The sequence below is a fragment of the Glandiceps talaboti genome, chromosome 3 (genome assembly GCF_964340395.1).
Source record: "Glandiceps talaboti chromosome 3, keGlaTala1.1, whole genome shotgun sequence".
NCBI lineage: Eukaryota > Metazoa > Hemichordata > Enteropneusta > Spengelidae > Glandiceps > Glandiceps talaboti.
The window spans coordinates 17,293,588-17,311,034 of NC_135551.1; positions in this window are offsets into that span (position 1 = coordinate 17,293,588).

Here is a 17,447-nt window from a genome sequence, read left to right on the forward strand (position 1 = left end):
CAACATTTAAGACCCGCGATGAAAGTACAACTCTAGATATGTGGCGGAAATGCAACATGAGAGTGAAGTGAGCATCAGATACAGAGACATACATATTAACATGTTCAATTTTCATTTAACCAGCTATTCCAACAATCAGCTGTTCCAGCACAGATACAGTTATATATTCAAATGAGTGTTTATGCGAATTTGTATCCGTAACTGCTGCTAACTTCAACCCCGTGTTGCATTTCCGCCGTGGAGTTATACATGTATAGACTTAGTTCAAAAGAATAAGGATGTAATAAGTAGTTACTCATGGTTTCACGCTTTGAGCGATCTTCAGACAACTAAATGTTTGTATTTATATATTGCGTAATAATTGCGTAGTAATTTGGCAATATTGTATTAACGTAAGTATGCAAACTTCTGTTTTTTTATAATTTGGCATAGGGGTATATTATGTATGATAGATATTACATTCGTCGGCGCTTACATTCTGTTTAAATGTGGTTAAATATTTTTCTGTGGATATTTCAGTTCCTTTAACACTTATTTCTACAGTTTGTATTGTTTCGAAATTAAGTTTTACGTGGCCACAGGCTTGGTCTGTATTGCTTTCAAATTGAGTTTTTCGCAGCGACATATTTTGTTCGTGTTGTTTTCAATTTGAGTTATGTGTGTTCACATATTTATTATGTGTTGAGTCTAATTTGTGTTGTTTCAATATTAAGATTTGCAGTTTCACAGTTTTAGTTTGTGTTGTTCCAAATTTCACTGTAAGTATGCAACAGTTTAAAACATTAAGTTTTTGTGTTGAAAATGAAAGTTTTTGTGCTGCACATTTATGTTTTGTCTTGTCAGTTGCAGGTTGCCACCATTTGTTCATTACCTGCGTCAATGGTTTTATAACCATATCAACAAAATAAAGACGTGTAGAGTTGTAATTTAGTGTGTTTTTTTTGCTGAAACCTACCACAATTGGAGCCTGGTGGACCGACATTGCATAACATGAATGACCCATCATTGTCCATACAATGTGGTACCTTCATGGTAGGAACCTTCCGACAGTGGTTGTTGTCAAGAGAATATTCTTTCAACACACTACCATAGAAGCTTTTTTCAGAGTCTGATAGGTTTTGCAACCCTACAGACCAGGGAGAGCAGGGTTTTCCAGAGGCCGACGTGTTCACATTTCCAAGATAATCGATCCCATTTTCCTCTTTATAGCATTCGTCTGTTCCTCCTTCAAAAAAAACAACGTATATTTAATGACATGTATGAACACACATTTTATGGAAGTCACACTATAAAATAAGGCAGTTTCAGTTGCTGATTTGCTTAAATTGATTAATTTTCAGAGAGAGAGAGAGAGAGAGAGAGAGAGAGAGAGAGAGAGAGAGAGAGAGAGAGAGAGAGAGAGAGAGAGAGAGAGAGAGAGAGAGAGAGAGAGATGATTGTGAGTGAATCGTGGAATTACTACATCAAATATTAGAGAGGCCTATATAAACATATTTCAATTATTTGTATGTTTTAGTTTGAGGAAGTCAAACTTACCATATGACGTGTAAATTTCAACTTCAATCAGTTCTAATCCTTCAAATACATACTGTGAACGCATGATCTTTCCATGTGATCGATAGTATCGTAGTGTACAAAACCACTGTACCCATACTGAACCATCGTCGTTGTGTTCAAGTGTGATTTGTGATTCGGCTTCTTCTGGATTTTGAAAACGTTCTGATATAAGTCTCAGGGCACCTCCACATGTCAATTCTTGTTGCCCAACAAATATGGGTGGGTTATCACTGAAATGCACACTGTCTAGCATTGACACTTTGCAGCCAGCATTATCCAATTCAAATATAAAAATAGATATTATGGTATTTATAGAACATCATTCTCTGTACTATACATTCGCTAATAAAACTTTATATGATGTTTGCAAATACGCGATCAAATAAAGAAGTTAGCATTTTCTTGATAAACCCTAACTGTTGCAAATCATTAATTATTCAAATTACTCATTAAATGTAAAAGCTATATCAAAAAACTCAAAACAACACATGAGCATTATTAGTGTTAAAATATTTACCAAAGTATATGTAATTTTAAGCTTGAATGAAGCCTAATTACAGAAAGTCATTATTATGCAAATTCAATAAACTGTAAGCTATATCAACAAACAATCTGTATATGACATACACGCTTTACTATGGTTAACATAATAATATGTAAAAAATGACATAGCCTTCGAAGTTAAAAATTATGAGTTATGCAAATAACTAATTATTGTTCATTGGATGTTAACCCTCGCTCAGATCCAACACTTGCACCATATCAGCCATTTCCATCTGGAGTGCAAGGGTATCGTGACGGCTGACCTGATCCGCATAGACCAATGCCGCTCAGGGAATGTTTACAACGTAAAGTTCATTCTAACAGCCAAACAGGAAACAATTGTTCACCCTTTTTAGTTAGGCAGATAAGCACCAAAAGGCATGATCCTTCACTTTCGGGTAGAATTTTAAAGTTTGGTGTGTATGCATAACGTTTGAGTGCAAATTGATTTGAATAAAGTGTCAATTGAATAACGCCCTCTAACGGCCTATAGCGCTACATACAGGTCATGTATTATCATCGCCATGGCAAAGTTAGGGTTTTCTGCTGAAACATATGCCACATCTTGCCTAAAATGAGTAACTTAGAAACTGTAATATGTCAGTAGATCACATAGATATAAATATTGTGTTATCTTTTCAGTTTAATCAAAGAAACAGACCAGATAATGGTGCTTTTTGACCAAATTCACTCTCTTTGTAAGACAATCATGAACTGAAGCATATCATTTGATACAAGTTAAAGGGTCACTGAGTAAGAAAACAATAATAGCCAATTGAATAGATCAATTGAAGCAATATGGCCACCATTTTCCAGATGGCTGCCAACCCAAATATTTCAAACTGGCATTCAGCATCAAAATGGATTGCATTGTCATAAATCTTTCATCTCAGTTTCTAATAAAATGTCTTTGACCATGCTGAATCGTTTTTTACAACTTATTGATACTCAAACCTTGTAGTTTTTTTGTGTAATATGAGATTTTATGTTAATGTTAAAAATTGGAATTCTTTATAAAGGACTGGCTTCAAGGTTTTAAACTTTATTATTATCTAAACCACAATGAAATATTCTGTTAATATCCTTTCTTACTCGTTTCGTTGGCTAGCTTATAAATAAGACCACTAACAATTTCTTTGATAAATAATACATCAAAATGAATAGTAATACTTTGAAACTTTTGTTTATTTCTGTAATAAATTTATCATAGTGTAACAAAGTAGGAACTTTTAAAACATGTAACACCTTTTTATTGAAGATTACTTTTTCAAATATATTTTGGTGTTCCCTAAATCTGAGGATTACAAAGTTTTCAGTATGTACCAAATGTTAGCTGATCAATGGATGTGTAACTCATTATTCTTAGTTTTTCTATTTTCATAATACCACAAACTACAACTTGTAATTATAATATGGTATACTTTTCTAAAATACAACCATCAATTATGTAATTCTGCCAACCACAATGAAAATGAATATTTAAATTATATGGAATTCAGACTTATACTGACTGTATAGTATCAAATATTTTAACTTTTAAATATCTGCCTAGTGATATTTTAGTGGTCAAATCTTACATTTCAATCTTACAATTACAGATACAAAGGCACCTCTTTCAGAAGTAACTTTCTTATCTTAAAGTCACCATGTTGATGAGAATTAGGTAATCATTTTGGATTTTGAACTAATAAAACAATTCCACTATGTTTTCCCCTTTGAAAACTGTAACAAGCAAAATAAACCAATTTCCTTATTGTATCTCAATTGTAAGATATTTAGAAATGTGTAAAACGTTAGTTATTGTTAATACAATAAAACCTTGTACACACTTTTTTCAATCGAAAAACTACACATAAGCGGTTAAAATTAGTCTGTAACTTCAAAAACTATAAAATACTGTAACTAAAATAAAACAATACTTTAAAATAATACTGTACCGAATATAGTGAGCCACTGTAATGTGCTACATAGTATCCCTTGAAGAGTACTAACATTTCAAATCACTTTCAAATGCACCAATTTTTGTAAGTTGACGGTCACTACTTCACGCGATTACGAGGCATATTGCATATTATTATGATACACACTGTAGATGTTATACTGTAAGTATTTCGACATATTTCACGATGTCTACACATACACAAATTTAAACGGGCGCGCAAATACTCTTGTAACACGGCTATACTTCCTTCCTTTTTATTGCATATTTGAATATGGAGCATGAACATTTAGATTAATGTTCCAACTAAAGAAAAATCGACTATTCGATTTCTGCAGTAACAGGCTAATATTTTATGTGTCATTACTTTTTCATGTGTTATCAGAGAGTTTAGTGATTTCGAAAATGATAAAAAGCCTAAGAAATTGTTTTCATTTATTTTCTGTCGGCCCTACATCTTCTTTTACATATTCGAGAGAGTGAAAAAATAATTAAATCATAAAAATTGTGAAGTCTCGCCAGAAATAGTGGATGTGGAAGCTTACATCAATTTTAAAAGACAAAATATAACTGTTCTTCCAATCGCCACATCTGATGGGAAGAAATAATGCCACATACAGGGACCATTTGCAAAACAACGGAACACATATTACCTGAACTAAACAGTCAAACATGAAATAAATCATAACAAATAATCTACCACTCTTTTTTATGAGGCCTAATAATAAGACACTTACGTGATTGTTCGTCAGTGAGAACTCTGATACTTTTGACGTTAATCTCTCGAGGAAATTGTATAACTACAATCCAAGTGGATACAGCTATTAATGGACACGTCATGAAGTCTTTATATACCTCCCATGTCTTATTGGGCTCAAAATTCCGAGTTTTGAAGCTGTTGCCACTGGATTCAAGACCAAACACTATTGTAGATCTCATACCAGCGAATTTTTTGTCTTGTTTAAGCCTTCCATCATTCAGAGTGCCGACGTTTGTAAGTAATTCTGGCATGAAAGTACTCACGAATGCAATGTTGTACAGTCCTATGGGGAAAAAAGGTTCTTAAAACTCATTCTGGTTTAAGTTCCCAAGCAAGAGAAAAGACATTGATGTAAAACTCTCTATTTTCTATAAAGTTAAAGAACGTGTTTGTTAATATGTTAATTTGGGATGCTGTCGACTTTGACAAACTGAATAGTATTGTTGTATGTGCCACCAAATTTACACATGTTGTAAAGTTGAATGTTCATGGCCCAAGACTCATTTTTTAGAAATTTGATAATAGTAAATTACTTTTAGTTAATGGCTTTAAACCTCAAAAGAAATTAATATAATATTTGCAGAAAGTTGTCATCAATGTGGTTATCCAATGTCGGTTACCAATGCGGCTTTACTTAAAGTGTCATCGTTGTCTAGGGAAGCTTGTATCAAATCACATGATCAGAAGAGTAACAACGATCGTCCCATATTAGCTCTTACATACCATCCCTTTCCCACTAGAGTTAAGAATATTATATACAAGCATTTCAATATCTTACGTTCTAATAGGGTTACCAATTCATTGTTTCCTGAAGTACCTTTAACAGCTTGGCGTCGTGATACCAGTCTTAGAGATATGGTTGTCCATACAAAACAACATGAATTGGAAGTTAATGCTGGTTCATTTCAATGCGATCGTACTCGATGTGGTACATGTCGTTTCATTATTAATACTAACATGTTTTTGGCCCTAAGGACAGTGTGCCTGTTACGAGTAGATTTATTTGTATTAATACTAATATAGTGCATTGCATTACATCTCAGAAATTTTTTTTCTTATATATATAGGTTCGACTGTACATCGTCTTGGTGATCGTTTCGTGGAACATCTCCGACTGACCAGACAAAAAATCGTAACTACCCCGTATCTATGCACTTTATTACCAACGATCACAGTGTATCAGATATGTCTATTTCAGGAATGTGTAAGGTTTCTGGTGATGAGAAAATATTGAGGTTAAAGGAAGAGGAAGTCATTTTCCATCTCGGAACGCTGGAACCACTTTTAATTAATAGATTATTCTCATCTTTTCCAGTCTAATCAAGTTTTTTTTTAAATTTCAGGCGTCTTCTATTGGGATCAATTTTGTGCATGCGAATATTAGAACTTTTCACACATATAACCGTTAATCACACGCAGTTGTCGTTCTGTTCCATAATGTGTTCAGGTGTTTACCTAACATGTCTGAAGCTCGTCAATAATACCTTGATAAAGAATTTTTATTCGATATGTCGGATTTTACATCTATTTATACGGACTGACTTACAAGTTCCATATGCATTTCTTTATACATACATACATACATACATACATACATACATACATACATACATACATACATACAAACAAATTAAAAATCTAACGTTCCAGGCAGAAATCGTGCTCCGATCTGTTTATTAGTCTATTTCTTAGAAATGACTGGACCAATTTCTATTAAACTTAATATAAGGACAACAGGCTATGGCACACATAAGCATGTCAATTTATTTTATGATACAATTTAATATGGCTGCCAGACGGCCATTTTGTACGAATTTTCCATGTTCAAAGCCATTACACAGACATGACTGAACAGAACCCATTAAAGTTGGTATAAGGGCAATGTTCTATTACATACATATGCATGTCAATTTATGTCATGAAACGATCAAATATGGCCACCTGGCGGCCATTCTTTTAACAATTTTTTTCATGCCCAGAACCATTGCCTCGGCATGACTGGACCGATTTCAACCAAACTTGGTACAAGGACAACACACTATGGCATACATATGTATGTCAGTTTTCATGTTCAAAGCCATTATGCAGACTTGCCGTTGAATATTTTGTTGTGATCTTTCCATGTTTGGGACCATGCATGAACAATTTCCATAAAACTTTATTTAAAGACAATGTGCTACGATGTATATATGTATGTCAACTTGTGTCACGATATGATCGAACAGGACTGATATGTAGCCATTCTGTTATGTTTTTTGTTCACATCTGGAGCCACTTGACAAGACATGTCATGTCTGAGCTGATCAATTTCAGTCAATCTTGGTATAAGAGCAGTGTAGTATTATGTACATATGCATCTCAATTTGTGATTGCCCCTGTGATAGAAAAGACATATTACAATCCAAACAGGGATCAATAGCTCCCAAACAGCAGGGCTATGTCATCTATGATGGCTTGTTACAATTAGTGTGCGAGGAAGCAATCATTTGGGCAGACTTCTAATTTCACTTTAGGCAGTCCAAAAATCCAGCACAATCTATAAAATATGCAACTCTTTTCTGGTGTTACTATAAAGCCCTGCTTTGAACATTTCATTCTCACCGGAAAGTAAAAGGAATTGTGCATTCCTATCTGTAGGAGTATCTGTTTTAAATACCATTTATTCAAAACTTAACTTTATCAAAATCCTATTTTCCTACTCAGATTTGGGCTCAGCATTGTATGTTCTGCCTACATTATAGGAGAAAGGTTTGTCAAAGAAATGTACAGTTTGTTTTAAAAGATTTCCTTCAATGTCAAAAGAAGTACCAGTTAATCTTGGCCTCTACTTTGCATTGCCAAACTGCAAAGAAATGATTGTGCGAACAGACCGGCGTGTCAACTTGCTGTAAGGTAAAATGAAGTACCGTATACGTAATTATCATCCATAATGGCCAGCCACACCAGACGTTAGTAAAATGGTACATTTCACCTACAAGTGTGAGAGGTTTTATTGGAAACGACAAGAAGTTGTAAAATAAGTAAGAAGCAATTTAAAGCCTCGGTCGACCAGTATGGCCAAAATAACATCCCTGCTTGTCTACCCTACACTGCACTGTACTGCACGATACGATACGACCCGACACTACCTTATACTGCACTACACTACACTACACTGCACTACACCACACTACATATATTGACTCGCCTACCTTTAAAAGTGTCTGTGTTACAGTTTGAGTGATATCATGGAACCGTCGTAGAAATAACATACAGACAATACCCTCATTTATTGCCAGCATTGCCAAATGCTATTTTAATGTAGATTACAAATTCTAATAAAACTTGTCGACTTTTCAATGAACTTGATACGATGTTATATGAACTAACAGGACATGCAGGGAAAGGAAATGTCCTGCTATAAAATGAAAATAGTTTGTTGTTGTTGTTGTTGTTCGTATTACAAAAATGTTTGACAATATACTTACTCTGCTCTGTTGATTGATAGCAGACCTTGTTGGTATCATCCCAGCAACAACCATTTAATTCACAGTCTTTCTGCCGGGATGCAGTACAGTGTATTCTATACGCTCTTGGTACCCAGCATGGCGAACCTTTGATAATTGAAAGTTATAACCTTGATTGTCTCCATAAATGCAATAGACAACCACATAGTTACATGCGGCAATAATACAAAGTACACCTTGCAGGCAATACGGGTTTATACAGCCTACATTTAAAATGACAAATGGTGATATCAGATACAGTCCAGGCTGATACAAAAAACATATTCAAAGATGATACGACCCCTACCTTCATTGGGAAACGTCGCCGCCATTGTTCCAATGAACATTAAGATAGACACCAAGAGATGGAAGGACACCATTTTACTCGATGTCGTCTGACGTTAACCTGTTAAGGAAAGACGAGCAATGACTTTCATATTCTATTTTATAAATATGTGAGTGATGTGAGAACGCATGATTGTTTGTTCTTAATATATAAGTATCAAGATGTTTATCAGTAAATTCACAGCGTCAATTTCCAATACGAATTATAAATGAGAAGATTTGTAATCCTGTTGGTTGGGTGTTTTTTTATTTTTTATTTTTTTTTAAAACAGTTTTTAGCTCCGCTGCCAGCGACAGCTAAAACAATATTAAGGGTTAGGTTGATGCGCCGTCGCTGTCGTCCATCTGTCAACTTTGTTTATTTTCATCTTTTTCTCCGAAACCGACAGTCAGAATACTTTGATATTTGGTGTGCATGTTCGGGGGGGGGGGGGTGCACGGGTGGTGGATTATTTAGACTTGTTCATGCCAAGTTGATCTGTGCCATGCTCAGGGTGTTTTCCTTTTTTTAAATTTATTGTCCAAAGTGTTATTTTCAACTTCTTCTCAAATTATACTACTTATTAGAATGCTTTGATATCTGTCATGTAGATACCCAGAGGGTAGGTTATGAGATTTTTAAAATTCAATTCAGTACATGTTCTTTTATATTATTTAGCGATTTTGGGGGATATTCTTTGAATGACCGACGCAATATTGGATTTAAGAAGTGAGCAGCCACTTTTCAAAAGACACTGTTAAGGGCAGACAACAAGCAACATAATATGGTATAGGGAATATTTGCACACTTCAATACAAATCGAAAAAGAGTGACATCCTCCTTGAAACGTAAAGTGAATCATGTAAATACCCTTGAAATGATTGTTTTTTTTCAAAGAAATTTCGAACTAAGTTTGGTAGGTTGAGTTGTAGCACTGTTCCAAAAGTGTTGGGAGTGTAAGAATTTTCATTTAATATCAAAACATCTCAAATATACAAATAACATAATTTCCGATTGTACCGATGTCAGCATACTACCCGTATCAAAATGCTGGAAGGCTTCGTAATTAATGTTGGCGTCAGGATACATGTATGTACGATTGTTTTGGTAGGTAAGGCATAAATTAGCGAAAAAATCAACCCGACTTTGTGATTCAGATCTGAATCAGTAGTATTTGCTTCCAGTTAAGCATCGAAACAAAAAAAACCAACAACACAAAACAGAAGAAGAACCCCTCAAAATCACAACAAACGCTACAGTTATTGCAACTATGCTCGCCTGTGTAGGCTGACGACATCGTAAAGCGAATAGCCTCGAAAACTGTTGTTTTAATAGAGATCTATGATTCCATGTAGCCTGTTGGTTCAAGCAGTGTTCATGCTGCCGATCACCAGATGGTCAAATGTCGAACTGATTTATTAACTGGCGACTCGGACATACGCTACTCTACCCAAACTGGCGACTCAGTGTCACCATCCCTTTAAGACGTGTATATCCTTCAATATTCTACCTCACCATTCCGTAGTGCGTTCAACTTTACATATATAATTTCCATGCACATTATTTCAGATGGACACTAAATATACAAATGACATTCTTCCGCACACCGCAATATATTAGCTTGCACTTCTAAAATATCACAAGAAAACATTTACAAGCAATAATCCTCTAGACTGCAGTTTAATGTTAACTTTCTGGGCTTTCGAATGTCCACGGTTACCGTAGTAGCTGGAAATATGCGCTCCGAGAATCATCTCTGTTCGGGCGGGTGGTTCGAACGCCGTATGGTGTACACAGCGGTACTGCAGTGCATGTTAAGTTTCATGTCTGAACATTACTGTTAACTTTCAATTTGGCAGAGACACGCTCGCAAAGGTGTTTGATACAAATTGTATGTCGTTGCGGAGAACAGTAATCTTTATGAACCGGGCGATTTTTTTATGATTTCCTTGAACGATATGTGTATTACCCTTAAACTATGATGTATTCACACTCAGAGCATATAAAGTGAACCGTAATTTCGGCGTAAACTCACATGAATGTGCTGTTTACTAAGTAGTTCAAAATGGAAAGGTATCAATTTTACTGAGGTTGAAAATGTGGCGATATTGTATGAATATATCTGGGTGAAGTTTTCATCATAGACTGTCTGCCGATGGGATATAATTGATTGTAGCTTCGTCCATACAGGAAAGATGGCCATGGTGTTGATGCAAACCCCCATGTAATCACCTCTAACGTGTCTGAGGCACTACAGTTATAAGCTAGTTCAGTTTTGATAAGCGACAGATTCAAAACCGAACTCGCCACTATACTACATACAAATATTAGTGACCACTAAGTACCAGATACAATGTTTTCAATAAGTTTTAATGAATATATCTTTGACTACTTGATGAAATGATATCCCAGCTGCAGCTAATGCAGGTTTAAAACATTCATTGTCATTTCCTTCGCAAAATGAATTGTCTTATTTCGGACTGAGTCTCGAATGGACTTCATAGAAAATATTAAAGTGTTTATCATTATTATCTACGAAATAATGTATATGTTTAAGAGGATTTTTTTATATTTTATTTCAATTGCTCATTACGGTACAGACTGCATCTTAAACAAACATCAGTTGAAAGTATTAATGTTTTAGAGGAATCATACTATGATTACTCATGAGACTGAACCAACGTAGCAGAAAAGTGAAATTTACATGACTTGCGAGACTGGGTTCTTTATGTGTTAGGTATTTTCCCCTGTCTGCCTGGTACGTTTTGTGGAACGTCACGAACGACAAGCAAATTCTTTAATTGGTGGAGCGCTAGAGAAAACAAAATGTATTGCAATAAAAGCAATGGTCTTAATTTGATAACAATGCAAAACCTGATACATAAGCTATATGTCTTAATCTTACAACAATACGAAATGATGCTCCATATGAGATATGGCTTTGAATTTTATCATTTTTATTTTATTCACAGGGTTGCTATTAATATAAATTTGATGGAACATCTCATGAATTTATTATTTCATGGTTTTGGATACTTAGGTAATTTGTAAGTATATTGTATTCAATTCGTTACATAAGGTTTGTAATTTTGATAGAGTGGCGTGTCTCCATGGCAGAAACCAATTTGAGGAGTATTGGCGTATAACAGATAAATAGTTAAATCATTTTGCATGCCTAATACATTGATATATCATGGCTGATGACAGTTTGTACATTATCGTTTGGCAATAGCTAACCTGTTATGTGTTGGAATCATGCTGGTGATTGGCATATCATTGGTATGTTTCTATCAGTCAATCTGTATACTGTTTTAATATTTAGTGTGATGAAGCTAAGGTAATTAGTTTGATAAAACCAAGAATAGTATCGAACGTGCAACGGTAATGTAATCACTCAGTAAAGTATAATGCATGCACAATGGTCGAAGTCTAAGATGTCATTCAAATATTTGGGGTAAGTATTTCATGTAGTGATACGAAAACCTAAAATGACAATGTTTCGAATTTTAGTAACCTACCACAGCCAACTTCATCTTCAGATTCCCCATAATCACAATAAACACAGTCAGTGATTCCATCACATCGAAGAGAAGGTGCAATACATGTACCATCAAGACATTTTATCGCGTTACATATTTCTGGTAACAAAAATATGTGTTGTTAAATAAGGAAATTGCAATTACATATTCTAAACTAACTACCAGCAACGTCATGACAATAGGTGTTTCCAACCATTACCAAGTATAACAAGTCTTCATAGAAGACACCCCCACATACAACGAAAACGTTTACATTTAGAAACTATGGCAGCAATCATGGAATGTGACAAAATGTATTGTACTTATGGTATTTTGCTAGATGACATGTTTGTGAAATGTATTCTGGTTTTAAAACTTTAAAAAGGCGTCTGCAAACACCTTAAAACGACCTTTTTTCAGTCATTTCCCTTCTGATTTTCTTCGGGTTTTCGGTATTTATGAACTTTAATATCCCATTACTTCGCCATTTAATAGAATGTGTAACATGCATTACATATTAAGGATGACGTGATTTACAATTGTGTTTACATTACAAACGTCATAAGCCTCATTATTTTATGGACTATCTTTCAGCATGTAAAGGTAGAGAATCCACAAATTGCCCTTAAAGTCACAATGGAATCACATACTATTTGTTTTAGTGTGGAAATATATATTTGAAATCTAATCTAATCTAATCTAATCTAATCTACATAAACAGTATTACTTAATGGGACAGTGGATGACATCAACTTAAAACTAAATTTTAAAACTGTAATGACTGTACATCCGATATGAAAAAAACAATGATACTGAGACCATATAGAAAGCAACGGAAAACATATAACTACCTGAAGTAGACACTCATATATGAAGTATGTTACATACCATGCCCCTTTAAATTCAGCATACTACCCGTTTCAAAATGCTGGAAGGCTCCGTAATTAATGTTGGCGTCAGGATACATGTATGCACGATTGTTTTGGTAGGTAAGGCATAATTTAGCATTCAAATCGACCCAACTTTGCGATTCAGATCTGAAGTGGTAGTATTTGCTTCCAGTTAAACATCGAAACAAAAAAACAACAACACAAAACAGAAGAAGAACCCCTCAAAATCACAACAAATGCTACAGTTATTGCAGCTATGCCGGCTGGCCTGTGTAGGTTGACGACATCGTAAATTGAATAGTCTCGAAAACTGTTGTTTTCTCAGAGATCTCGAACGAAGTTTGGTAGGTTGAGTTGTAACACTGTTCTGATAGTGTTCAGAGAGTAGGAATGTTTATTTAATTGTTTAATTGTAATTCTGATCGTATGTGTGATCATGATCATGTATTCAATCATAGACAGTCATGTAGCCTAAAGGTTCAAGCAGTGTTCGTGCTGCCGATCGCCAGATATCAAATGTCGAACTGATTTATGTATGGCGACTTGGACATACCACTTTACCCAAACTGGCGACTCCAAATGTTGAATCAAACCGTTCCTGATCAACGAGCGATAAACTAGTGAATGTGTCAAAATTATTCACTGTTAGGAGTGTTATCTCAGAGCTCGTGGTTATGCGTCCTCGGTAAAGCATAGCTGCCGAAATCAGTGTCACCACCCCTTTAAGACGTGTCTTTCCTTAAATATTCTGTGTTCAACTTTACATGTATAATTATCATGCACATTATTTCAGATGAACACTAAATAATTTATACAAATAACATTCTTCCGCACACCGTAATATATAAGTTTGCACTTCCAAAATATCACAATAAAACATTTACAAACAACAATCTTCTATACTGCGATGTAATGTTATCTTTCTGGGCTTTCGAATGTCCTCGGTAGTAGTTGTGGAAATATGCGCTCCGAGAACTCCGAATCATCTCTGTTCGCGGGCGGGTGGGTGGTTCAAGCGCCGCACGGTGTACACAGCGGTACTGCAGTGCATGTTAAGTTTCATGACTGAACATTACTGTTAACTTTCAATTTCGCAGACACACGCTCGGAAAAGTGTTTGATACAAATTGTATGTTTTATTGAGGAGAACAGTAATCTCTTTATAAACCGGGAGATTAGATTATGATTTCCTTGAACGATATATCCTGCATTACCCTTGAACTATGATGTATTCACACTCAGAGCATGTAAAGTGAACCGGAATTTCGGCGTAAACTCACACGAATGCGCTGTTTACTAAGAAGTTCAAAATGGAAAGATATCAATTTTACTGAGGTTGAAAAGGTGGCGATATTGTATGAATATATCTGGGTGAAGTTTTCAGCATAGACTGTCTGCCGATGGGGTATATTTGATTGTAGCTTCGTCCATACAGGAAAGATGGCCATGATGTTGATGCAAACCCCCATGTAATCACCTCTCACATGTCTGAGGCACTACAGTTACAAGCTACAATGTAGTTTAGTTTTGATATGTGACAGATTCAAAACCGAACTTGCCACTATACTACATACAAATATAAGTGACAACTAATTACCAGATACAATGCTTTTAATAAGTATTTGCCTAGGTTTTAGTGAATATATCTTTGGTTACTTCATGGAATAATATCCCAGTTGCAGCTAGTGCAGGTTTAAAACATTTATTGTCATTTCCTTCGCAAAATGAATTGTCTTATTTCGGACAAAAAGTGAGTCTGGAATGGACTTCCCTGAAAATATTAAAGTATTTATCATTACTATCTACGAAATAATGTATATGTTTAAGAGGATTTTTTTATATTTCAATTGCTCATTACGGTACAGACTGTACCTTAAACGAATATCAGTTGAAAGTATTAATGTTTTAGAGGAATCATACTATGATTACTCATGCATTAATTTATCGTCTGTTCGTCTAAACAAGATGGCAGCGGATTTAATGATATTGATATGGTTTGATTTGTTGGCAATTAATTCTAAATTGAATAAGTCGTTTGGTATTTTGTATCTTCTGTCATGTATTTCTTCATACAGAGGATCATGGATAAGACTGGCTTCGGCCAAAGAGGCTACCCTTAAAGTTTATTGACGTAAGGAATGGAACAACATTTTTCGTATAATATGCTATGCATAATTAGTAGATTATATATATATATATATTAGACAACTTAGTCAGGATTGAGTTTCTGTAATCTACAAAATGGGTTGTGTAAACTATATATATATATATATATATATATATATATATATATATATATATATATTAAACTTATTACAACCTGCCAAAACAGAAAACATCAGACTTGTGTTGCCATCTGGCTAAAGGTAGTAATTGTTAATAATTTTGACATAAGTCAGAAAATACAATCTGAAAATATACATGGTGATAATGAAATACAGAAGTCAAAGTGGTAATAGAATTAAATAAATAAATAAATAAATATAAAACGCTACTTACCTGCCAATACAGACAACAAGAGACATGTGCTGTCGGTCTGGCTACAAGTAGTAACTGCGCTCAGACTACGCATGTTTCAATATTAAGCATGCATGAATCATGAGACAAGAAAACTATGAAAACTTTCTGATTGGCAGACATGAAGAGTGACTATGATTCTGATTAAACAAGGCAAAACTGTAGGTGTATAATACAATGAAAAGAAAGAAACTACAACAGTACAAGAACACACAGAGATACACTTACCATCCAACACAGTATACTTAACATCAAATAGTCACATTGTCTACGATGATCAACCTATAAGACATTTATGACTGTCAGACACTTCCGTAGAATGAAATAGCACGAAGCTTCTTGTTTTTGTTTGGAATGAGTACAAACACTGACGGCATCGTTTGGATAAGTCGATTAATGTATTTTAGTTCGAATTCTTCAGTCCAGATTGTTGAGAACCACACCTAATGTATACAATGCACCTCTTTAGGGCATAATCCGAGACAGCACTTTTATCTTAAGTGCTGTGATTACTGACATTTTGTAAGTAGTTTGTTTAAAATAGACTGCGCTTAAGGTCATATTTATCTCCTATATTAGACTTTTTCTTCTTTTTTCATTTTTCTTAACTTGCGTGTGGAACTACAGGGAAATCAGCTACGTATTGTTATCAATATATTCGATAATCAGTGTTGACGTTGATTAACCAAATTAGGAACTGGATATTCTTATTAAAACTATACTGGGGTGATTGTATTTACTGAAAAATGATAGAAATCATGAGGTCAATGGAAATGTACAGTTTTATATATGTAATCGGTTTTTAGATGAGACGTGTTAAAAAGTGTAGAAACTTGCAATAGTTTGGGAAATAGTAAAACGCAATACTCGACCATCTATGTCCATGCAATGCGATCATTTTATGTTTTTTACAGGAGCCATGTAAGGGAACTGCAGTTACTTGTAATGACAGAGTAATTGTATGTTTATGGCTGATGTAATATGTAATAAATAACAGTAATTTTAGAATAACCTCATTGTGAGAATTTCATTGTGCCATTGAATGTCAGAGTACAGTTGCAGAGTTGCGGGGAATGTGTAGATACAAGGATCGACAGACATATAAAATCCATTAAAATAACCCCCTCCCCTCTGGGGCACCAACCACTATTCCTAGGCATGGACTATCGAGGAATAATTGGAGTATGTTAAAATACACAGCCTGATTTGAAACATTATTTCCACTCGATTTAATTCAACGCATGTCTGATTTTGATGTATGAATTGCTTGCTTGATATGCAAACATCGATTTAGATGAACATGTGTTTATGTGAGCATGCGATGATGAAGTAATGTGGTTGGATGATATAAACTCCCTCCTTCTGTTCATGACTGAAACTGTAGCTGTCCTTTAAAAAAGGAAGTAAGGAACTTTCGCAGTAACTACGGTTACAACGTACAGTAATATACAGTAATATATGATCTTACAGTGATGTATGACTGTAATGCTGTTCGTTTTTGACTTGACATAAAACCATAATAACTGTATACAGAAATTCGTACAGACTTGTTTGTTTGGTGAGACTTTGTTGACACAGTAAAAACTGGAGAACCTGCGTGACCTGTCTTAACAACGTGATGACAATTGAATGTTCCTGGTGCAAGATCCTGGAATCTCATCATATCAGATCAATGTGCTTATACTACCATCAGTGATGTCCTGTTTCAATTGTTAAAGGCTGATCAAAGGTTATTCTGGTCACAGATAAATCTTTTCCATGAGTACATGTACTAAATTATCTGACATTTAAAACTTGCATTCAAAAGATATAGCCTCATTATCAAAATGATTATTGATGCATATTACATATCACAATTAAAATTCTTTATAGATTTTAGTTTGATACCCCATCTGTACTTTTGTCATTAACTG